The sequence below is a fragment of the Pan troglodytes genome, chromosome 6, assembly GCF_028858775.2.
Source record: "Pan troglodytes isolate AG18354 chromosome 6, NHGRI_mPanTro3-v2.0_pri, whole genome shotgun sequence".
NCBI classification, from domain to species: Eukaryota; Metazoa; Chordata; class Mammalia; order Primates; family Hominidae; genus Pan; species Pan troglodytes.
Window position 1 is genome coordinate 153297236 of NC_072404.2, and position 26132 is coordinate 153323367.

Here is a 26132-nt window from a genome sequence, read left to right on the forward strand (position 1 = left end):
AAGTTTTATGTGCAGATAAATTACCTGGGGCTCCTAAGCCGTCGCTTCTGACTCACAGGTCTAAGCAGGCCCGAGATTCTGCATTTTTCATCAGCTCCCAGGTAACGCTGTGACTCCACAGAACACACTCTGGGCAGCAAGGAGCAGAACAGTGGCAAGGCTAAGATTAGAACCAGACTTCCTGATTATAAAACAATCTAAGTCAGCATCTGATTGCCTAAGTAGCTCCCCAAGGACAAATTTCCTGGTTGCCTGATGGTAACTATTCTACAACTGTTTGACAGAGATCCTTTCAAGACAAAACTAAGTTAACAAAAAGAGAAATAAATAACAGAATGTAACATGCAAATGCAAGAGGTAAACCCACAGTCCCTGCATTTTCAAGCCACAGTTTTGTTCCCTGAACTACAAGGTCAAGTCCCGATCTGCTGTGCTGGCCACTAAAGCTCTGGAATCCCATTCTATCCCGAGGCAACGCTCTCTTTGATTGGCCAGGCTTTCCTATGGAAGTTGCCCAGGTTGGCGCGCTCTGCTGACACTCTGTTTTCTTTCTTCTGAGCAGCACTAATGAATGTTTTCATGAACATCCCCTGGATAACCAATAATAAACGTTCTCTAACTCTGCTAACTTTCCCTGAACTCCCCCTACTTTGGATTATGCAGTAATTCTCATGTTACAAACCATTTAGCACTAATGATAGACAGTTTTGAAGCATTCACAGTTATCAAGTTTATTATCATAACCTCCCCTCTGGAAAAGGATCCTCCTCAGAAGTCTAACTGTGCCTAAACACCCACCCACACCCAAGAATTTAGCAAAGTGGTGAGCTCTCAGTAGGTTCAGGGAGATCCTTGTGATGGAAAAGAAACCGGTTCCAACCAGATGCTATGACTCAGCCCAGCAAATTAGCTCCAGCTGGGTGTCCTTGGCAGTGGTGGGCTCCAAGACTCAGCAGACAGGTCAACATCCCACTGCTGGTGCCAGGATCGGGCCAGAGTGGGCCCATCTTTAATGCCAGCCAGTTGGAAAGAGGCCTTATGGTCCTGAAGGCCAAAAACCAGAGAAAGGAGCAAAGTGAGCCTCGAGGAGGAAGCCTTTCTGGATACTGCAAACGCTTTAGTGAAGTACTAGTCATGTGAACCCAAGGGTTATGGGATTTTACTTTAATTCCTTCAAAGGCAATGGCATAAGAACATTTTACCATTCTAATATTTGAATCAAACTTTATGAGTTTACAAAATAATTTCATAACCTTTTTCTCACTAATACTCACGACAATCCTGTAAATTGGCTTTTAGTCCATTGTCCAAGATCTCTGTCCCCTACTGAGAGACCTTGAGCTAGGGTACTCATGTCAAATTGACTGAATTTTTTTTCCTTATTGTTTCTCCTAGGAAAGAGATATTTAAGCCTCATAATACAACTGTATGGAGAGGTTCTAACAAGTGTAAAACCATGATGGTGATGATCATGGATAATGATGTTGTCAGGATTAGGTGCTAGACTTGTGTGATGGACTAAGTACTTGACATACTCGATTTTCAGAAAATGAAAACATGTCCCCATTTACAGATCAGAAAACTGGGGCTCGGGATAATTAGCTATTTTGCCTTGAGATGCACAGCTGATGAAAGGTGAAACTGATATTCTAGCCCATGTTCAGCCAGTTCCAAATCACAGGCACTTTCTACAGCATGCTGCCTCATTTGTGTCAGCCTCTAAAGCTAGATAAAGATAGGCTCACAGACGGTCATCCGCTATGAACACATGGTCTCCTGCACTAAACCTGTAGAAACATGCCAAGAGTTTGTTAGAAGGAGAGGTTCCTGGTATCACTTGCTGTGATACATCAGCAATAAGGATGGAGATACTTACTCGGCCTTAATGCATGTTTCTGCCAAAGGATTCAAGCAACATCACAGAATCTCTGAGTTGGAAGAAACCTCCTAATAGGATTGAACCCCTGCCTCACAACATAAATGTTCTTCACCCAGTTCAGAGAATACACATGGCAACTTCCCTTAAAAATTTGTGTCAAGTTTTATCTCCCCTATTTGTGTCAGGTTTTATCTCCCCATTATCTTAAGACTCTGCATTAAACATCCTCCGACTATCCCATAAAGTTTTGTCTCCCTTTATTCTTATAAACACAACACCTTCATTGCAATCCTAATGGTCACAGTATGGCATTGTGGCAATATAGCTTTGGAGTCGGTCAGCCCTAAATTTGAATCCTGGCTGTGCAAGCCTGAGGAAGATATTTCCATACTCCAAACCTTGGTTTATGAGGTTAACAATAATGCCGGCAAAGTGAAGTTAACAATAGTTCCGGCCTTGTGTCATGAGAATTAAACTAAATAATGCACGTAATATACCTAACACTTCACTGCATAGCAATCTTTTAAAAAGCTCTTTTAAAAAACTAACATAATTAAAACAATAAAATGTTGGCATTTGCTACTTGTACACCAGCTTCTCGCATTGTTCTTCCTAGAATATGCTTTCATTTTCATCTTTACCAAACAGGAAACTACCTAAGACAGAACAAATGTACTTCTTTTAGAAAGTCATCCCTAGACAGATACACCTTGAATTGATCTCTCATTTCCCTAACAAGTAAAGCCCTTTAAGTATCTCTTAATTTGACACATTTTTCCTTTTCTTTGATGTTCCTTTCATTGCCAAGTTACTTAAATATCTTATCACTAGGCCTTCCAAACTCTATGGCCCAGATGTAAACCGTTTACCCACCCCTCTCTCTGGACCTAGCCCAGATCAGAGATCATAGATCGTAGATAGTTGCTGCATTCAACAACTATCTCATTTGCATCTATTATCATTCTATAACATCCTAACGAAATAGAAGATAAATCCAAATTAGGGCTAGATCTCCCAACAGTTATAAATAAGTGCCTTCAAACATTTAAAATGTATATCCAAATTTACAAATCAGATAAATTAGGAGAAATTTTTATCCTTATAAGAATTACTTATTTTATAAAAAATTACCTTGGCTCTGAAGCATTTACGCTTTGAGTTTTCAGGTCACTAATGAACTGCCAAAGTAGCTTGCAAGGAAGGAGTGGTTTATGATCTGGGCCACTTCCTGCTGCTAACAACTGCCCTAAGATCGGAGGTCACGAGGGTGAGGAAAGGGGAACAAAGTGGGAGGAAAAGGAAGGATTCATAATTCTTTAGTTCAAATAACTGGCTGCATAAAGCTACCGACCTGTCTTCCGTACAGTACTCTCCACTGAGGTTCGCCCACTCAACAAATACAGTGGGAGCATGGGCAGAAAGATGAATAAAGGTCAGTCTTATAAAGACAGAGTTGTCCCAAGGTGCAAAATGAGTTAGCCAGAATGTATGTCCTGTGCCCCATCATCCAGAGAACTTGTAGAGCGTGTTCTAAAGCAGTTGTGCCATCCCATAGTCAGCCCAACAGGCCTCTTTTGTGCACAGGCTAACAGAAGAGTGCTGCACCAGACCAGTTAGGGACAGGAGTTCTAGTCCCAGCCTTGCACTTCAATGGTGGTCAGTCTGCCTCTTCTAGACTCAGTTTCCTTCCCTGTAAACCTCTGTGTGTGTGCGTGTGTGCGTGTGAGTGTGTGAGTGCTATGTGTACTGGGGATGCGGGTAGGCTTGAAACCTGATCAGTAGTTTGTCACCTTTTTTCACCTTTTTTAAATTCTTAGACCCTTTTGGGAATCTAACGAATGCTCCTGCCTGAGAACCTAATGCTCCTTTTGGGAATCTAATGACAGTCCTGCCTGAGAAATGCTCACAGCCACAAACACACAAACACAGCCCAGCATTTCAGGAGGCTGACCCGCCCCTGAAGTCTGTCTGCAGACGGCAGGGGGATTCCATGGATCCCGGGCTAAACCCTGCCAGCAGAGAAAGTAGTAATAACACAGGGATATTTATAAGTCATTGCTAACAACCTATTCAGCTCTACTACCCTATCATTTTCTAAAATGTTGCAGGCAACATAAAATGGAGCTACAAAGGTTTTTCAACTTGGGAAAAGGAGGACAGAGAACACCCTCTTTCTGCCTCACGGGTTTGTTTAGATTTGCCCCTGTAATGCCACCCCATGGGCAGTGAAGCAGGTGGGCACGGCAGGTAATAGGATTCAGAAAGCAGAACCTGGGCTGGCAACAAGAGGCCCAAGGCCTGCCTGGGCTCCTTCTGAGCTCCCCAAGCATTCAATTCCCAGCCCTGCCCTCTGGGATGCTTTGCAGCCAGTCTCTGGCTGAAAAGATAGTTCTCCGGCAGGCAGGAGAAGAAGGCTTTGTACTTAAAAATCGTGGCTAGGAGCCTTACCTAGAGCACAGAATGCCTCCCAAAGACTGGAGCCATAGAAGAAGGGAGTGTGGCAGGAGCAAGCTGATCCTCTCCATAAATGATTCAGAGGACACAGCTCAAATTCACATTAGAAACCAAGGCCTCCTTCCAGCAAAACAGTTTGACTGTATTGCTCAGGCAGGGAGGAGCTGCCCTGGGCTCCTGGCATCCCCTAAGCCACCCTCCCTCCTCCCCTTGCAGGGAGAGAAGGGACCTGCCTTCAAAACCAGTGCACCTTAGACCTGAGTGGCTCTCACACAAGTACCCTGCACACAACACACAGAAAAGGGCCAGATGCCAACCATGAGGAAAAAGGTGACCTTGTCAAAGTCCCAAGAAAAAAAATGGCTCACAAGTCAAATCCCATTACAGTGAAATTTCAAGGATACCCAATTCTTTTCTAGTACAAAAATGTAGGCCCATTACATATTTAATTTTTAAAAAATGGGGGCTGAGCTTGGAACTCTTTATTACACCAGAGTTTTGGAGGTTTGTGGTGGGGGTTATTTTGGGGAGGGTGTTTTGATCTGAAGTGATATTTGCTTTACTGAAATTTCACTAGCGTAACAAAAGCTGTGTTTTAAAGAGGCTTATTACCAAAAAAAAAAAATTAAATAAATAAATATATATACACCTTGCCTGGTAGTATCCAGATGAACCTTTTTTTTTTTTTGTAAATGAAGTATGTGAAATAGATTAAGCAATAAAGGCATTGAGAGATGATATTTAAAGGAAACCTATTATAAATCCATTGGTAGGGTATATTCAATATTTTGTAAAAGGAGTCACCCTGGGAGAAGGAGGAATAAATAGGTGGACCACAGATGATTTTTAGGGCAGTGGAACTCTGACACGGATACTATAATGGTGGAGACACGTCTTTATACATTTGTCCAAATCTATAGAATGTACAACACAAGAGTGAACCCTAATGTGAACTATGGACTTTGAGTGATAACAATGTGTCAATGTATCTACCATCATGTCTACCAATACGATGGTAGATGTTGACAATGGCGGAGGCTATGAATGTGTGGGGCAGAGGACATATAGGAAATCTTTGTACCTTCTGTTTGATTTTGCTCTGAACCTCAAACTGCTCTCAGAAATGGGTTTTTTGTTTGTTTGTTTGCTTTTTGAGACAGAGTCTCACTCTGTCGCCCAGGCTGGGGTACAGTGGTGCGATCTCGGCTCACTGCAACCTCCACCTCCTGGGTTCAAGCGATTCTCTTGCCTCAGTCTCCTGAGTAGCTGGGATTACAGGTTCCCGCCACCACACCCAGCTAATTTTTGTATTTTTAGTAGAGACGGGGTTTCACCATGTTGGTCAGGCTGGTCTCGAACTCCTGACCTTGTGATCCACCCGCCTCGGCCTCCCAAAGTGCTGGGATTACAGGTGTGAGCCACTGCCCCTGGCCAGAAATGGTTTATTTTTAAAAACTAATTCCTAATGTATATATTAAGTAAAAATGAATTTTTACATATGATATTTGCTTCAAGGGTCATGCACCATACTAATTCCTTTTAAACTACATAATTTTTCATCATTAAAACAAGTAATGATCCACTTTCCCAAATACATGCCAATCCTGAATGGCCTATAGCAGTTATTAGAATTTGATGTGGAAAAAAAATCCACTGTTTCATTTTAAGAGCATCTGCCCACAATACAAATAAATCAGTTAATGAGATGAAGGGAGAAATACCCCACAGGTGGCTCCTGATAACAAAGGAGAGCTGCAAGATTCAGAATTAGCTAGCACACAAAAATTCAATCTGCCTACTTCTTGGCTTATTTACACATATAGCTGCAAATACCCCCAAAATGCACTTCTTCATTCTTTCTGAACCCAAATTAGCCTCTAGCCTAGTAGGGCCTGTCCTTCCATGGCCCAAGAGTATCCAACAAGTACCAACAGGTATAAAAATAAAGCGAAGAAAATTTAATAATAATAGCACCTTCCATGTACAATGCATAGTATTTACATATGACAAAACACTTGCACACCATGACTCTATCTGATCCTCACAAGATGGAGAATTATCCCGAGGGTAGAGACAGTGGGGCAGCCTGGAGTAGGGCAAGACCCCTTCCCAGGCACATTCGGCATAGTCCCTGCTGCCTCTCAATCACTAACACAGAGGACTTGGAGCTCAGATTTCTAATTGTTCCCCAAAAATGCTTTTTGAATTGTAACTTGGGCCTGAGAGAAGGGCAATCTCCTCATGTCAATGGAGGAAATCCTCAGGATCCTTTTAGAGCAGACAGAGCTGTTCCAGAAATACCCGTATCAGGTAGAGAAGTCCTCTGATATGCTTCAAGAAACTCAAACCATCCCTGAGTCCTCTTGCCCCTTCCTTCTGCCACAACAGACAGCTGAATCTCACCAACAAGTGAAAGACCATGAAAGCCATGATCAAGTCAACCGTTCAAGGCTGAGGCAGTACAGAACCTGTGATTCTGTTCTCGTCATCCATAGTGGGGAAGCCACGGAGACTGGGATGCTGAAAGCAGCTGCCATCAGGACCACCAATTCTTCCCTCTCCCTTTTCTCCACTTCTATCCCCGAGTCTAGACTCTACCCCTGCAATCTTGGACGGGAGTGCTGGAGGCCCAGCGGGGCTTTTTGCCTGATCTATCCGGCAAGCCAAGGCCAAAAAATGTTTGCTTTTAACCCTTCCACACTTAAGAGCCTCCTACATAACTCAATCTATGTCCAAATTCCCCACAGTGAGAGTTAAAGTAGATTTAAATTTCTTACTACCCAGTTAAATTCTCTAGATACTCTTCCTAATTGGTGTTGTTGATATCCCTCCTTCTGTCCCTTATCCTTCAATTTGCAGTTTTCAACCCTTTTACATGCTCATTATATAAGGAAATTTGGAGGGTTTTTTGGTCAGACTGCTCTAATGAGGTCTCTTGCCCTCTCTGCAGTCATAAGCTTCTCCTCTCTGGTATCTTCCACTCTCTTAAACAGAAGGCATCCCCATTCCCTCTCCCACAGTATACACTCTCCATCTCCATTTCAGTCTTTACCTCACCAGGGGACACCCAGGGCATTCCCTCATATCTTTCAGTGACGGCACAAGCTAAGGTATTTACTATTCCTACACTCTTGTGTCCTACCCTAAAAGAATACAATCTGGTACTCTGCCATTCATACCAGAAAAACTCTGGATTATAGCAGGCTCCAAATCACAGACTAGTGAAGCTTGAGGAAACATTGGATATCATCTGGCCTGACCTGGTCACTCTAATTCGAGAAAACTGAGGTCCAAAATGGCACATGAAATCAAAGAGTTGAGAACTGAAATCTACACTACAGACTCTCTAACAAGAGAAACGGTGACCAGACATAAAGATCACCAAATGGGTGACTGAAAAGTGTTCCACAGACGACCCCCACAGAATTCTCTGAACAGAACGTGCATGTTGCAATGGAACAATTCCGCCTCCAAGTCAAGATCTAATGCCAAAAACATCAGGTATGAAACACTAACGGGCGATGAAGTTTGTGGGAAAAAATGAATGGCATGCATGCTTCCTAGAAACCTATGCTTTATTTATGAGCCAAATATGTCTTAAGCATTACTGAGATAATCTCATCCCTAGAGGGCCACATTGGGGAAAAGGGAAAGTGCTTGAGAGGTACAAAGTGCTGTTTGTGTTGTTTAAATGCTCAGGCATGACTCTGCCAGGAGGTACCCCTCCACCCCAAGATAAGAGCTAAGGGAATCCCGCAGGTCAGCAAATGGGAGACCAGGAAGGTTCTGGCTTCTAGCCACTTTGGCTCCTGCTCTGTGAGACCTCACATGTATGCCCCACCTCTCTGGAATGACATGTGTTGAGACATACCAGGGGATCTTAGCCTTTGAAACCCTTGTGTTATGCACCGGACTCATGGGACAGAAGGCATATAGTCTACATCAGCTCTGTAGATCCTAGCAGCAACCTTGGGTCAAATCACTCGTTCTCTCCACACCACTAGAAAATGAGAAATCCAATCTGCCTTTCAAAACTGTAGTGAAGATAAAAATGAATTCATCGATACAAGTCTAATCCAGATACAAGATGGTGCTATGGTAAATGAAAACTGGCTAAGAAAACCATGTGCAGGCTATGAACACGAAAGTGACTTCCCAGACATCCACAGAATTCTTATCTCCATCGTGGCCAGCCAGTTAGCAACCGCAGTTATTGGGAGCGCAGCAGCCATTGGCTGTCCGCTCCTGCATGTTCCTTCCTCTCATGAACCTCAACCAGCTGAGGCAATGAACCCTCTTCTATCTCTAAGTGCTACCAGAATCCAAGAGCTTTGAGGCCTGCTCAGGACAGACTATCTTGGGGCAGTGGGGAGTAAAGGGCCCCGGTTGGCTTTCTGTTATCCCACATTGCTAGCCCCAGCCAGGTTATTCATTCCAATCACATTTCTAGAAACAAGAGAGATCAGAAAGGCAAGCTCCAGTATTTTAAATGAAGAACCTGAAGTTAAGGTACACTACACCACTACCCTAAAGAAGCAGAGTTTGATGTTTCTCTATTCATTTAGAAGAATTACTTTGGCATAATAAGAGCTTAATAAATGTTAGCTGTTTTATTGTTGTTTGTATTACATGCCTCGCTAAAACTGGGACAAAATTATTAAGTATTTCTCTGACTTATCAGTCTCTTAATACCATAAAAAATGATGAAGGTCATAAAACATCATTTTTCTTTAGTGAACTCGGTCGATTCTAGTTTGCCCATTTGCTTACCAGGGGGCTCATTTTCAGTTCATCAATTCATAATTGATTGATTGATCTTCCTTTCCCCTTTTTGAAAACTAGGCCCATATCTCCAGTCTCAAAGCATCTCTCTCATTCCCTGCAATTTCTCCACAGTTCACCAGCCACACTGTGCTCACATCCATAAGCTTCTTTAGTGTCCTTTCATCTTAACCAGCAATTATAATTTTTAGGCAAACCTCTCATTCAAACTTTTATGAAGGAACTGTTTAAAGCTGAACTGCACTATCAAGTTCCTACTTTGGTGGCACTGCTGAAAACCAGACAAATATTTTCAGGTTCTCAAATCTTTCTCTGGAAGTGGGGTCCAGGTTCTCCTAAAAGTATCCCTCTAAATCCTTCTGCCCTCAGGCGGATCTCCCCTGTCATTGAGCCACAGTCCTGTCATCCCTTTTGGAACAGAAAGGAACCATTCTAAATGAATAGGGAAACATCAAACTCTGCTTCTTTTGGGATAGTGGTAGTGGTTCAGTGTACCTTAGCTTCAGATTCTTTATTGAAAACAATGGAGCTTCAATTCTTCAACTTGGTAGAGTTGAAGAAATTCTAAGAAGGAAAAACAAAACAAAACAAAATAAAACACGAGGCCATAATATTCTCTTTCTAAGAAAGACCATAAATAGAATCTAGTGATCTCAGCAGGTTATTATGAGAACAAGCAAACAGAGATATTCTGCAGTCCTGCTGGAAAACACATGCAACCACCATATGTTAAAAGTTATTCCCAAACAGTTTGAGTATTTTTCTCCCAAAAGACGAGGTAGAGCAATGCTTCTGAATATTTGTTCATGATTGAACAATGGTGGATAGTTGCTTATTGGATCATGAATAGGACACATTTGCCTTCTAGTCACAAAAGATTATTTTCTGTTACCTATAAAGCCAATGGTGTCAGAAAGTACACAAGGTTTGAATGCAATAATGATGCAATGCCTCGGGGGTGGGGGAGATATTCTAGAAAGAAAGTCAGCACAGTTTCATTAAGAAGTAAGAAGTCAAAGGGGTAGTTGCTGGCATAGCAGAAAGAATGCCTTGTTTGGAATCAAAACGCTTGGGTTTTAGACCTAGCCCTGTCACTACTTGGTTCTGTGACCTTGGACAAGTCACTGAACCCCTCTGGGTCTCTTTTCTTAGGAAATAAAATAAGAGGTGGGACCAGGCAGTCTCCCAGGCCCCCTGCGGCTCTGGTATTCTGAGACCAACTATGACGTAGGTAGCTTCTGCTTCCACTCACACCTAAAAGAGTAAAACAGCCTGAAAATAAATCTTAAGCCTGAATCAATGTTCCCTGCAACTCCCCCTCTCTGGCCTTTTCTGAGATTCTATTGGCAAAGAATGGCTTCCCTTGAGGATGGCTGAGCTAACAGCTGGGCAGTACTGGGTGATTTCTGCCCTTTCAACAGCTGGTCTCTGAGACAAACAACCAGACAGGCTTTATCAGAAAAAAATGACTCAACTTGTGGAGGCCAAGCATAGATGGAGAGCAGTTATCAGACTTAAAACTACTGTACTACTTTCTCCTCAACCAAACCTCCTTTCATCTACCAATATCTTCTAGCCTCAGTTATGCAGAACCTCCATGAGAAATGCGGGAGGGAAATGGCACTAGACCATTTCTAGGAAGCCTAGAAAAAAATTCAGGGCCATAGTTTCATGTTTTCTGCCCTATTCCTCAGAAGAAACTAACAATTTCTGAAGTGGTTAGAGATGTTCAACCAGGCCATGTTGATATTGTCGATGAGATGATTCTTCATTAATGAGGATTTTCCTGTACATTCCAGGGCCCCTGGGCACTCAGTGCTGGTAACATACCCCTTTCCCATTATGACAACAACCAAAAATGCCGCCATATATTTCCAAAAGCCAAAAAAGGAGCTTTCAAAATGTAGATTCAACTAAGAGGGATCCATAACATCGATTTAGGTTCTTTCCATGGGTCTGTTTTCAGCATTCATGCAAAATGCAGCACTGTGTCAAAAACTTCTCTTCGTGACTGTCTCTGGCATGAAATTGTATTCTCTTCACTGTCTAAAGACCCACCAATATCCAAGTGCCCTTTCCCCATTGATCTGAATACTCTTCACATTTGCAAAGTCTGGGTGTCTAATAGGTTAAACCCCTTAACTTTTGAAGTTTGGGCTTTAAACTGATCTTTTGCTTACCTTTGTTTAAACAGATTTTTGCCACCGGGAGCCCATTTAGAAGGGAAAGGGAAAGAAAAATAGCAATTCACAAAGCTGTACACAGAGTCCGTGTGTGGAACGAAGGTGCAGCTGGACCACCTCTCTGCCTCGTGATGTCTGCAAACGCACAGTAAAATTAAGAAATTGTGCCAATGATAATATTCCCAGTCTCAACAAAGTGGTTTGTTTATTAGGTCTTCTAGCTCACAAAAGAGGTATTTAAAAACTCTGCATGTAGCCTTGGGAACAGACCACGGAAAAAGTAAACCTAAAGCACAAGTTTTGCCTTTGCAAGCAGCAAGCACTGAATCAATGAACATTAGACCATTTGAGTGAAGGCAACAAGATCACAATCAGAAAGAACAGCTTACTGATCAAAGGTAGATATCCCTGAATTGTGATCCATCAATCTGTGAAATTTAAAATAGCCCACAAAAGAGTATTTAAATAAATTAAGGTATATCTAAGTGGCTATGAAAACAAACTGCTACTGTAGAAAACTATCTGTTAATATACAGAAATGTCCACGTCATATATCTAAATGAAAAATATATTGTGAAAACTGAATTCCCTAATTTATAATTGTCTTTATATATTTATATATTTTGTTACATACTTTATATATCAATGTATTTTTATCTATTTCATAAATGAATAATCAAATTTATAGTTTTAGAATTTATAACTTTTATTTTTATTTATTTATTTATTTATTTTTTTTGAGACAGAGTCTTGCTCTGTAGACCAGGCTGGAGTGCAGTGGCATGATCTCGACTCACTGCAACCTCTGTCTCTCGGGCTCAAGCGATTCTCCTGCCTCAGCCTCCCAAGTAGCTGGGCTTACGGGCATGTGCCACCACGCCCGGCTAATTTTTGTATTTTTAGTAGAGATTGGGGTTTCACCATGTTGGCCAGGCTGGTCTCCAGCTTCTGACCTCAGGTAATCTGCCCGCCTTGGCTTCCCAAAGTGCTGGGATTACAGGCGTGAGCCACCATGCCCAGCCAAATTTATAACTTTTAATTGAAAGTAGAAATTATCTATAAGTGCTAGAATATAAAAATGTATGGACAGCCTTATGGCAAAATGTTGATGCACTCCTGTGTAGGTTTTTAAATTCTTCTTATCTATATTTCTGACAATGAAGAACTCTAATTTACAATGGGAGGAAAAAAGCATTTGCTTTTTCAAAACAGACTCTGTTTAACTGAATTAAGTGAGACCTGGTTTAAATAGTCCTCAGGGAACAAAAACCAGGGAGGACAACTGACTAGAGACAATATTTTCTGCCCAAAAGATAGATATTCTATATTTTATGCATGTTAACAAATAAACAAACTAACCCATTGGTAGGCACAGGCCTAAAAGACAGACTTTTCTGCAAGGCAATAATACCCCAAATCACAGATCCTTTTTCCTCTGACACTTTAAATGTTACATAGGCAGAAATCTGCTCTCTAATTTTGCCCTCCATGTAGACAGCAATCTGGACTAAGAAGAACTGGGCCTTTCACCAACAAGCATGGTTACCTACAGGTGAACACGCAGGTTTTGTATTAATACAGAACCTCAAATGCTGGAAAGGAGCTCCTCTTTATTCACCCGCCTCCTCATGAGGGTGGGCTCTGAAATGACTCCTAACAAATTGCCCTAACGAAACACTTTTTCTTTCATAAATCCAAATTTCCACCTTGAGCCGCTACAATTAAGCTTTTATCTTTAGATTGTATTTAGTGGCCGTTTCTGTTCTCTCATGACTTGAGCCACCAGCCACAAATACTTAAAATAATATTTTTGATCCTGCTCTCCAAATGCACCCTCCCCCAAATTATAGTCTGTTAAATCCCTCTGCTTTTATGGAAAGAATAAACAGGCACTGGCCACACACTCCCTCCTGCCCACTGTAATAGGCTGAAATTCTAAGATGACTCCCAAGACTCCTGCTCCCTGCTGTAACATGCTCGGTATAACCCCCTTCCCTTGAGTGTGGCCTGTGCAACATGTGATTATGACAGATGGCAGTCCTGTGAGTGCTGGGTTACAATGGTGAAGGCAATTTTGTAGGTGTCTTGAAGGTCTCAATTCAGTTGACTCTGAGTTCATCAAAACGGAGATTATCCTGAGTGGGTCTGATCTAATAAGGTGATCCCTTTAAAAGAAGGTCTAGAAATGAGAAAAATTTTCCTCCTGCTGGCCTGGAAGAGGTAAACCACTAGAAGATGTACAAATGCAGAAAAAAAAAAAAAAAAAAAAACCCTGAATTCTGTCTACAACCATATGATCCTGAAAGAGGACCCTGAGCCTCAAATGAGACTGCAGCTCCAGCTGACACCTAACTGCAGGTTGGTGAGCCACTGAGGACAGGACCCAGCTAAGCCATGCCCAGACTCCTGACCCATGGAAAATGTGAGATAATAAATGTGGTTGTTTTAAGCCACTATGTTTGTGGTAATTTGTTAGATGTAGTGCTATATATATAAGCTATATATATAAGCTATAAGGCTGTCCATACATTTTTATATATAGTTATATATATATATAGTTCAATCCATAGATTGAACTGAGTCCCACCAAAATCCAAATGTTGAAGCCCTAGCGCTCTCTCTCTCTCTCGCTCTCTCTCTTCCCTCCACTCTACCCACTAAGGACACAGCAAGAAGGTGGCTGTTTACAAGCCAGGAAGAGAGCCCTCACCAGAAACCAACCATGCTGGCACCCTGATCTCAGACTTCCCAGCCTCCAGAATCATGAGACATACATTTCTGCACCCAGCTGTGGTATTTTGTTATGGCAGCCACACCCGCTCAACACCCGTAGCAAGAGAAAACTAATAGACCCACTGACTGGCTACATCTCTGTCCACTCCCTCACCTACACCCTCGCTTCTCTGGGTCTACTATCTGAAGACATTCTTGAGGAGGAAAAATGAATCCTGAAGAGAAACAGGAGAGCTGGAGAACCTGTGACACTTTCAGTCAGCCTCAAACTGGGGGTGTGGTCCTGGCCTGTGCCCTCCGGGGCTCCCCTGAGCCTCTCCACACCTGTGTCTTGATCCCGCCATTTGCCCCCCTCGGCTCACTCCTTTAGAAAAGGAAGTCAGACTAAGATGGCGCCTGTGACTTCATACCTTGGCTCCCAGATCACAGGTTAGTTGTTCTGCCCTGGCCTAAGTTTAGGTAAATCTCTTTATTCCTGATGGTCTAGCCAAGACCAAGTTGAGTTTTTTAAAGAAACTTTTACAGGAAAACTGAGGGGAGGGAGGAAGAAGAATTTTTGAAATGCTCAAAGTAGACACATTTATATAAGACACATTTCTTAACTGAAGACCAGTCACAGCCTGGCTTGGCTGGTGTCACGTCTAGAATATCCACCTCCACATCCACTTCCTTCCCCTGCCCTGTCTTTACAGGAGGTTTATAACTGTGCCAGGCCTCCTCCGGCCCGACCTTCATTTGAGTTGGCTCCCTCACTAGCCTGGAGCCTCGGGCCCTGCCACTCTGCAGCTACCCCGCCAAGTCCTCCTGCTCTGTTTCTGGCTCCCTGGATGAACAAGGTACTTCCATACCTGACCTCAACAATTCCTCACCTGGATCTAATATCGAGGACCTCACAAGACAGTGCTTTCCCATGATTCCCTGTCTCCAGGCCTCTTTGCTCTTGTGTCTACCACCTTGGCTTCAATTCAGCTAAGATATATTCAAAATTCATAATGTGTCAGTCAATTGTGCTAAATTCTGGAGATGCATAGATGCTGTCTTGCAGCTCAAAGCCTACTAGGACTACCTAAAACATGCTCACTAGTTCATTATTGAAGCTGGTATTACATCATGCTGAAATTCAATTCACGATTAAACTGTTTTTCTCAACTAGTGCCTAAGCTTCATCTTGCTAGTAGCCAGGGGGACATTATGGTAGGAACCAAAACTTATCCATAGCTTCTCCATCTCCTCCAACTCTCCAACTCTATAAAGTTGGAATAAAACAAATGTATTGGAATTTTGGTGTCTCAGTTCCATGTCCCTACTAAATTTCTCACTATTAGACTGTTTACTTACTTGCAGAAAGCCACTGCAAGTTAACAGAAGGAAACAGGATATTGATTTACCTTGGCCAAGGTAAATATTAGCATTTAAGAGGATCATCTTGGCTATTCAAAAGCGTGCTGGGCTCACCATAAGACTTCTCTAGTTTCAATTTTCCTACTGAATCCACAGCATGAGTATTAGTACGTAACTGAAGAATAGCCTCATGAAAACAAATTGACCATTCCTATCCAGTTATCTGTTATAGACTGCAAGCTCCAAGAAGGTATATCAGATGCATTTTGTTGTCCTTGTTCTGTGACCTGCACAACATAATGAACAACTGGCCATTCAAATGAGTTTCAGTGATGATGATGAAAACCAGCAGGATCATCAGTTTTGTGACTATCCCAGGCTTAAGGATGGCTGTCTGTTACCAACTTACACCATAGGAGTCATCAGAAATATAAAGGACATTCACACAAGAATGGAACAAAGTTCCAAACATGTTTACATGAAGTTGTCCCTCTTCCTAGTTGAGAAATAAGTCTATACCTCACATCAGGGTACAGAGATCACTCGTCTCACGGCAATCTCAAAGGCCAAGTCAGCCCAAAGAAATATCATTTTCTCTTAGGCAAATGCCAGCTATCAAAGTGCAAAAGGAAATAGCCACTTGGACCTGGAGTTCGGCATTCAAACTGCTGACCCCATTATCTCTGCCATAGTGAGGCTGATACTGACCCGTGATGGGCAATCCAGCAGTTGGGATTCACTTGCTAACTTCCCACAGACGTTTAAAAAAGAACATGTCAGAAACTGTGTTGTTGAAAGGTGTAAGCCAGATCTCAAAACACACTGTATAAAGGACTCACATATTCTCATTTAATTGCAAAATTATCAGGAGAGAGGGAATCTAGGTTTTGTTTCTCCAGTAATTCAAAGGCTTGGGGAGGATTCCCCTAGTTTCAAGATCCTTCTGTGCAAGTTACTTCCTTATATTTCGCTTTTCCCATGGATTAAATGGACACCAGTGTTGCACTAGCCTCTTCCCACAGCCCTTTGACCTGGGTCTGTTATATTCACCAAGCCTCTTCTATGACTTTATTCAACAGCTAACACAGACGTAAAGCTTGTCAACACCCCAATCAAGATTAGAAAAAAAATCTAAGGGATATTTCATGAATGTTTACTTTGGAACATTGGTGTTTCTCACACCAGGGAAAAATAACATGTTTTGGAAGAATAAAATTAAATAGTGACATTTGCTTAGACACTCATGGATGCAAAACCCAATCCGCACTGGTTATTTGATAATGGTGTTATTGAGAGTGATCAACTCCAGGCCGAGTTGCTGGGAAACAAAGGTCACTGTCAAGATGACTCACTGATTTTCTCTAAGGATCTATTGATAAGCTCCTTGTCAACAGAGGTACTGTCAGAAGTATAATAAGGGAAGTGGCTAAGTATATTATTTTATTTAATCTTCACAACAGACATATGAGTGGGGTCATAATTATCCCCATTAGACCAATGAGAAAATGCAAGCTCAGAGAGGCTTTAAAACTTACCCAAAGTTGCACAGCTGAGGAAGGGGTAGAACTAGGAAATCAAAATCAGTTCCTCTGACTGCAAAAGCCACACTCTTTCCAATACACCATATGCTTCTTGATCTTTGATGGTGAAAATGTGGGTGGTTTTGTCATGGATTTGTGGGTCAAATGAGGGGTACTGTGTTTTCCAAAGGGATAGCTATTCTCACCAAACAGGCACTGGTCAAAGAAAGGATCAAGACTCACACCCTGGATTTCTCCAGAGGGCAAAATGTCTGATAGTCATTTCAGGTAAGGTCAGGTATGATTACCATCAATCCACACTTGTCTTTTTCTGGGGAAACTGGACCACATCAAAGAAGCTCACAAATGCTAATGCCCCTCATAAATGTAAGGTGATATTATCACCACTGTTCCCTACTGAGACACAAAGGGCTGTTTCTCCTCTACCCCATGCTTCTGAGCTACTCCGTAGTAGTGCTTTTTTCAGGATTTGGTTTGTTTGGGGTGGGGAGTGAGGAGGTATTATGAAGGCTCCACAAACACCAGAGTAGCAGTGTCTGTGTATGCATCCGAAGGTGAGCCATTTATGATTTAGTTTCAGAGTAAAACAAACAAACAAACAAAAGGACATATCAGAAACTGTGTCGTTGTAAGGTGTAAGCTAGATCTCAAAACACACTTTATAAAGGACTCACATATTCTCATTTAATTGCAATATTACAGGAGAAAGGGAACCTTTTCATTTCTCCACTCCAGTAATTCAAAGGCCTGGGGAGGCTTTCCCTAGTTTCAAGATCCCTAGTTTCATGGTACAGCCATGGTACAGTCTGAAGAATAATACACTGATCCTCACTATTCACAGATTCCATATTTCTGAATTGTGTCTAATTGATAAAATGTATTTGTAACCTCAAAAATCAATACTTGTGGCACTTTCATGGTCATTTGAGAATCCGCATAGAGTGGCAAAAAATTTGAGTCACTGACATGCACGTGCCCAGCTAAGGCTGAAAAAGGGCACACTCTGCCTTCTTGTTGTAGCTCTCAGGCTATTACGCAGGTTCCTTTTCATGGTCTATTTAGTGCCATGTTTTTCATATCTTTGTGCTTTTTGTTGGTGACGTTGCTGTCTAAAACACCTCCCAAGCACAGTGCTGAAGTGCTATCTAGTGTCCTAAGTACAAGACAGCTGTGATATGCCTCACAGAAAAAAATCCATGTGTTCGATAAGCTTTGTTCAGGTATGGGTGATAGCACTCTTCGCTGTAGCTCAATGTTAATAAACCAACAATATATTAATACATTAAGTATGGTGTCTTTAAACAGAAGCACACATAAAACAAGGTTATATACTGATTAGTGATAAAAATGTAATCAGACACCCGCGAGAACCTAATCCTCTATTTCCCTTAGCAGCAAAGGTTTAGTATTTGCTAGTTCAGTGTTCACAGTGACTTAAGAGACCATAACCACTGCAAATAACAAGAATTGATTGTACTTATTGAAATGTATAAGTATGGTATATAAGCTTAAGGAATTATTGGGGAAATGTCTGTCATGCATTCAAAGGGCAATGTATTAACTATCTAAAATCATATACATGAAAAAGACTGTAAGAAACACACAAAACAGGCCAGACATGGTGGCTCATGCCTGTAACCCCTGCACTTTGGGAGGTGAGGCAGAAGGACTGCTTGAACCCAGGAGTTCGAGACCAGTCTGGGCAACATAGGGAGACTCTGTCTCTACCAAAAAAAATGTTTTAATTAGCTGGGCGTGGTGGTGCAGAGCTGCAGTCCCAGCTACTCAGGAGGCTGAGGTGGGAGGATCGCTTAAGCCCAGGAGGTGGAGGCTCTAGTGAGTCAGGATCACACCACTGCACTATAACCTGGGTGACAGAGTGAGACCTAGTCTTCAAGAAATATACAAAATAGATAATAGGGTTGGTAGGATAGTGGGAACATAAGAGCTTTTCTTTTCTTACTTCTCTAACTTTGGTAATATGTTATTTTCATAATTTAAAAGTAAAATTTCAAATGCAAATTTACTCCCATCCATTAATATCTCTCAGAAAAATCTGCAAGTCCTTATTGTCAAGTATATGACTAATACGCTGTTCAGCAGCCCTACAAAAAGGTAATTAAAATCATCTAGAGGCCTGGTGAGGTTTGATTTACTTTTCTGGGAAACTTGGAAAAGATCTTCCTAGTATGGACCTGATTTATCATCTGACTTTGAAGATTCTCGTTGTGTTTGATTTCTATTAACTATCTCTTCCACATACTCAGCCTCCTTCCCAACTTCCCCATGGCTGAGAGGATATCCCCGCCCAGCCCTCAGGCTCTCAGCCTTGCAACTCAAATGTCACCTTAGAAAAACAGTGTCCATGAGCCCTACGGTAGCCACAGGTCCCATTTTGTCGTCTTCACTGCATTTGCCAGTATGTGAAATTAGCTTACAGATTTATCTGTTCCAGTTTTTATTATCTGGCCCCTGCTTTCCCGCCTTTGCACTAGAATATACAGGGACTGTCTGTCTTGCTCAGTGTTTGACAGCCACCCTACCTACCCCACCCCAACTCTACCACACCTAGAAGGAAGTGCTCAGTAAGTATTTGCTGACTTACTAACACTAAGTTTTTCCTGATTCCTCTTTCTCCTTTGACCCCAAATCCAGATATAATCACTTATTTACCTATCTATCCTATTCCAGAGGAGTTTAAGAATAATTGTTTTTTTTTTAGATGGGGTCTCACTCTCTCACTCTTGTCAATTAGGCTGGAGTGCAGTGGCGTGATCTTGGCTCACTACAACCTCCACCTCCCGGGTTCCAGCGATTCTCCTGCCTCAGCCTCTAATGTAGCTGGGATTACAGGCGCCTGCCACCGCGCCTGGATAATTTTTGTATTTTTCGTAGAGACAGGGTTTCACCATGTTGGCCAGGCTGGTCTCGAACTCCTGACCTCAAGTGATCTGCCTGCCTCGGCCTCCCAAAGTATTGGGATGAAAGGCATGAGCCGCTGTGCCCAGCCAGTTTAAGAATATTTCAATCACTTAGTAAGACCTTTTAATGTAAACTCCTTGATGTCTCTTGACTTCATCCTGATTTATTTCCTGGGAAACAAGAGAGCTCAGGGTTAGAGAGTTTGTTCCCTCTAAGTCACTGTAGTTTATGTTAAGTGGGATTAGCTGCCGGTGGTGTTTCACTGAAAACCTGCTTACCGCTTAGTTGATTAACTGCTACTCCACATAACACATTCCTTCTTTATGACCAAATTACTGCCAGAGCCTTCTAACTTCTCTGCACCCACTCCAGTCTAGCTGAGGCCTGAGGAATAGATGGATAAATAACAGTATCTGAGACCCGCTGTTGGTGTATGTTAAATGTTCTTTAAAAAGCGCCAACCATCCCCAACACATGACTCTCCTGAAAGGGAAAGGTATGTGGGTTTGCAGAGGAGGGGAGAGTTGGGTGGGTGATGACCGTCTCAGAATGTGACTATAGAGAAATCATTTCATCTCTGTTGGAAAGTCCTTGTTTCACTTGCATTGTGTTTTAAGGCTGGGAAGGGGTAGACACTGAGCTCTTTCTAATGCCAACCCTTCATCAGAAAGCAGCTGTAATATAGAAAAAATGCTTTGCCTAATCCTGTTTTCATGAAGGTTTCTAGGCAACCGCTTGATGCAAACTAGTTTGTAAACAGCTGGCAGCTAGATAACCAAGAGAAAAAGGGGCACTTAAAACAGACGGTCAAACAAAGATCTGCAGAAGGGAAAGGCATCATCATGGGTTTTTCACACAGCTCAGTAAGATCACAAGGTCCTGTAACCTCTCCAGGAGGAAAAAGCAGCAGGGGTGTGTGAGCTGTAAACCTGGAAGAATAAACAGCACTCTCCTGATGAATCACAGGGAAAGAGAAATTCTTCATGTCATTCTTCATGGAGGAGACAAGATCAAAATCTTGAGAGGCCACCTCTCTGCATGGGTTTCTGTCTGGTATTCTGAAGTTCCACAAACATAAGTAGAGTCCTGCCCTTTGACCTTGAGATACAGGTTGTACCTGTCCTGTCTACGCATGAGGGATAACTAAAATGACAACTGAAATTGTGAAATGACCCACAGCATTTAATGATCACCGGGAACAAAAGTGTAGGATCTTAGTGCTTGTTTACATTTGGCTTGAATTGTGTATTATTTTTCCTGAAAAAGAAAGACTAGTAATCCTAGGGACATAATCCACAGCTTACAAATACTCTTGCTCTTGCAGGTGGTGACAGCAGATAGCTACCCAGAAGTAGGGGTGGACCCAGGCAGGGGGCAGGGGGCTAGGGATCCTCTCAGAGGTTCCTGTTTGCTCCCTGTTCTAACTATAATGGCCACGGCTTTCTATTTTCAGAAAACTTTCAGTAAAAAGGAAAGAACCACAAAGAAATCATCAGGAGCACTGCAGGCAGCACACGTTTAAGCTCTATAAAGGCAGCTCATGCTTGCGTCCAAACTACCCTAGGAGCACTCCTATTTTTTAAAATGAATAACTTTGTGTTGCCAAACTCCCCAGGTCCACCACATGTAAAGTTTATCTGTAACAGCAGCCTAAAGCGTTTGGAATGCTCATGGTATTGTCTGGCCATGAGAGAGGAGGTAAGAGGAGAAGAGGAAGGCATGGAGGCTAGAAAGTAGGAAGACCAGCTGCCCCAGTTGCCTCAGACTTTTCTGGTTGTAAAGTTCCACATCCTGGGATATCTCTTAGTCCCACAGAAGTCGGAACAACTGCCCAACCTACAAAGGAATAGAAAGAAGACTACAAACGTTGCCTAAGCACAAGTGTAATTAGTCACTCAAGACTCCCAGTGACTGAGAACCCAGACCCAAGAAACCAGGCCCTATAACTGCCAGAGTCTGCGTTCTTATTTAACATAAAACTCTAAAGTTCCCTGGACAGAGCCACTGGTAGAGACACCATTCTCCCACCACGTTAACCTACATTTAAAAGTAAATAATGAATGACCATGATAAACCAATCACTCTCTTGACCCCTAATTCTCACCAGGCTGACCTTTTATAAGTGGTTACAGATACGCTACTACTTCATCATTAGAAACCCCCGGAAATCCTTGCCCATTTCCATCTTCAACGAGTACAGTAAGAACCCATCCAACAGGTATAGAAAAAGCACGTGTTCACAGACAGTTTCTCTAAGGAGCAAGCAGCAAAGCCCTGGTGGATTGAAGCTGGTCGCATCCTGGTTTGGTAAGCACCACAGGATGGGGGAGGGTGAAGATGGCAGTCTTATGATTAGTTCTTCAGCACGGCCACCTCACTCCTCTCCCCTTAATCCCCACAAGCCAAACTTACACGTCCGGTTCAGAAATACTCATGGAGTCTAGAAATATGTGTGAGGGCACTTGGCATTTTCACTTCTAATTTGTGATTAAATTTTTGTTCTAATTGGAAAATAATCTGAAACAAACATAACTCGGAAAATAATTTAACAGGTACCCCTGAAATCCACCACCTCAACTTTTCAAATGTAAATCTGCAATCTTGGCCTCAAATTTTTGAAAAAGAACTGAAATATTACCAATAAAACTAAACCCACCTCAAAGAGGCAGATCTGAGCACCATCCTCTCCTTTTTATAAAGGCAGAAACTGAAGCTCGGAAAGATTAATACGCCTCGTGTTCCATTATTGGAACACTAAGCATGCAGGAGTTATTTATATCCTACTGCTCAAGGTCATCGCCAAGGTCTGATGTTTCATTCATGCAAAAATTCAAAAAATTACAACCTAAGGCATAAACGGGTTAAATAACTTACCCCAGGATGTATGGGGACAGTCACTGGACACATTCAAGTCCTAGTCTTCCTTGCTGCAAGTAAAATTTCTCTCACTGGGTACCTTTCAATCACTTGAAATCACTCATACTTTGATGTTTAAAACACTAGCTAAGGCACTTAATTTCAGGTCTCAGATTTTGCTGCCACTTGTGTTACTAGGCACCAGGTATTTGGTGGCAAGACAGAACCATCAGTTTGCCTCAGGAATGTAAGACTTTGAATCAGAGAAGACCCAAAGGCCTTCTAATTATTTATAAACAGTTGTTTCCCACTTACAAGTGGAAATAAAATTAAAAAGCACAAACCGAGTGAGACGAATAAGCTATAAGGAGTAGAATACAATCTCAATCTAATTGAACATTTTCATTATAGAGCATTTTCAAATAAGTGTTTAGTCAATTTACTTTAGAGAGCATCTCAGGTCAGTGTCTGGTTTAAATTCCAAATACCACTCTTGCCAGAAGAAAATCGTTTCGCAGTGTTAGCAGTGGACAGTGATACCCGGGTTTCCTCCCCAGTGCAAGTTTCCAGTAACAGAATTAATTTGAAGTCAATTTCCTCTAAATCAAATCTGAGCTCTCTCTTATTCACAAAAGCTCCTAAGCCCACCTGAGCTGCTTTCAAGCTGCCATTGCACTCTCTACCTTCCATCTTTCAGGTCCTGGCAATCCTTCACACGGACAGCCATGCCGAATATTTCTCGAGAAGCCAGCGGCCCAGGTAAGCCATATTGAAACAGCACAATTTAACAATGATAGTTATTTTACTTTAACTTGAATTTCACAATCCAGGTTCTGAATTCTTTGAGTTGGGCAAAGATTTGCGATTGCTAGCATACAGCATAAGGCCCCACCTAAAAGAGTTAGACCATTCAGACAGGTGAAACAACATTCCGCACAGAGCTAGGTGAATCTGTTCACCTTTTTCTAGAAAAAGGGATTTGTCACTTACAGGAAAGTAGGCAAATTCAATTAACCCAGTAGTGAAGAGCTACTTTTAGAGCTGAACAGCATTTCCTTTTGTCAAACAGAGGCCTTTTAGAAAAGCAGTGTGTGTGGATTTAATCCAATGCCCCCCACCCCCCAGTGTACATTAAAACTCATAAAACGTTTTGTCTTTTCTTCTTCGGCCTCTCCACTCCACTCGGTTCCCACTCTGGTCTAGTCAGATGTAATGATGACGTGGAGTTCCCTGAACACAGCGCTCGTCACTCCTCCCCGTCTTGAACACAGGTTCCTGCAGCCTGGAATTCCACTTCCCTGCCTTCTCCACCTGGAAAACTGCTACTTCCACAGTCTAGCCTTTTTCCACTCACCCAGGAAATCATGTCACTAGGCACCCAAAGTGCACTCAAAGACTCACACATTTCCTTCTCTTAACACATTTACCACTTACTTTCTGCATTTTTTTTAACCTATTTCTCTCTCTTCAAGGATGTGACTACAGGAATCTACAGTGCCTAGACATAACAGAAGCCAAATAAACACTTGAGAAATCCATTAACATCACAACCTCATTCCTTTCCCCACCGTCTGTACAGCATCCTGACTGTCCACAGGGGTGCCTAATTATACAACCCCAAGTCCTCCTTCACCCTGGAATCTCCACTGGGCCCAGACTACTTCGCATCAGAAAAAAATACAGTAACTCCAAACTCAACAACTAGGCCCAGCCCCTCAACTAGTAAAGAACTCTTAAACTTGAGAAGATGGATATTTTTTCTTCATTTTTAGAAAGTGAAGAACATATTAATAACCCAAATAATTCCTACTCCTTCCACTCAATTTACAGGCTTCACAAGTTTTCTTCAAAGAACGCACCTGTAAGAAAGAAGACTGGCTGTACAAGAAGAGTGGTAAATGCAATGACATTTATCTCTTTCCTCTGCCAAGGTATTAATTCATCAATAAGCAAAAACACTTCAGATGCATTCCTACTAATTTTTGCTGTATCACACAGGGTGGAAGACTGTTTGATCCCAAGGGAATAATGGCTACAATCTAGGACCTCCTCCCAGAAGGCAGGAACATTGTGTCTGGCGTGTTCCGTCCTAGGCCTGGCCCACTGAAGTCCCAGGAGCTGTTCAACTGAATCAGTCACTTTCTAGTTTTCCCCTAAATCCAGGTCATCACTGTTCCTAATTTCCATGGTCACCAAGGGAAACAGGCAGCTCCCTGACTCATGCAATTCCCTGGGGTCAGTCCTCAGTGGGAAGAGAGTAGAGTTTACAGGCCAGAAGTCAATTTGAACAGTTCACACTACCCAAGGCACACAAGCCCAAGGCTATGCATAACAAACTTGATGGCCCAACACAAGTTAGAACTCAGGTAAAATTCATGTAAAAAAAGAACCCCTTAAGTTTGTGACTTGGAGACAAACCACTGAGATCCTAAGTCTACTGTCTTGGGAGAAATATTGGAATTTATTTTCCCTCAAAATGATCAGAAAATAAACCTTTGGCCAGGCACAGTGGTTCACACCTATAATCCCAACACTCTGGGAGGCCAGGGCAGGAGGATCGCTTGAGCTCAGGAGTTTGAGACCAGACTGGGCAACATAGTGGAGACCCTGCCTGTTTAAAAAAAAAGAAAGAAAGAAAGAAAGAAAGAAAAGAAATCCTTGGCTGCTTCAAACAAGCCAAACAGCTTGAGATATCTGATGAGTGATAAGAGTTTTAAAAAGCTGTATTTGAGGAACTCACTTATCTGCTTGGCATTTGGTACAATGCAATGTTTAAATGTTTTAAGAAATCCAGTGAGTTAAGGGCAGGCCCTTTCTCCCATGTCTCACTTTCTGCATCAAAGACAATGAATAAGCTGCTCTTGATCCAGGGCCACCTGAAGAGCCTCTAGTGAGGTCACCAGCTAACACTTCCTCATTCTGCCTGACCACTGCTTAGACACAGGTGAGTGGATCTGGTCAGGATTAAATCCAAGGAAGGTCCAGTGCAGTCAGGATCAATCCTCTGGCGCCAACACTTCAAACACTTGAGATCTGTCTGCAACATAAGGGATGTAAAAACTTAAGTAATTCTTTTCAGTCTTCAAAATGCCAAGTCATTTTTAAAGAGACTAACATTAAAGCAGAAGTTACTACAGTATGTGTGTATGTCTGTCTCATGTCTGAGAAGGAACCTATTGACTCCAAGAGACCAGAATTGACTTGTTAATGAGGACTGTAGAGTCCCCACGTAAGGAGGATTGTGAAAATGGCCTCAATGCTTGGCAGGTCCTCCCATGAAGAGATGATATCTATTTCTCTGCTCTTTGATTCTGCAATGGCATTTCGAGTTGCTTTGGCCAACACAATGAAGTAAAGTATAACTGTCCAAGTTCTGAAACTGGGCCCCAAGAGTCTTTGGCACTTCCAGTCTCCCTCCTGGAACCTTCAGCTGCCATCTGA

The 26132-nt window shown here is 42.3% G+C and overlaps 1 protein-coding gene across 3 annotated transcripts in view; it reads right to left on the minus strand.

Annotated features, from left to right (window-relative positions):
• The window catches only part of CREB3L2 (cAMP responsive element binding protein 3 like 2), a 126873-nt gene that overhangs the window by 57863 nt on the left and 42878 nt on the right, over positions 1-26132 (minus strand). Inside the window, exon 1 of one of the 3 annotated variants that reach the window (XM_063815639.1) lies at positions 25-3102. The exons of the other annotated variants lie outside the window; for them this stretch is intronic. The gene's annotated coding sequence lies outside the window, so the exon portion shown is untranslated. Of the gene's footprint in view, positions 1-24; positions 3103-26132 lie in introns of those variants that run through there. 3 annotated transcript variants of the gene reach the window in all.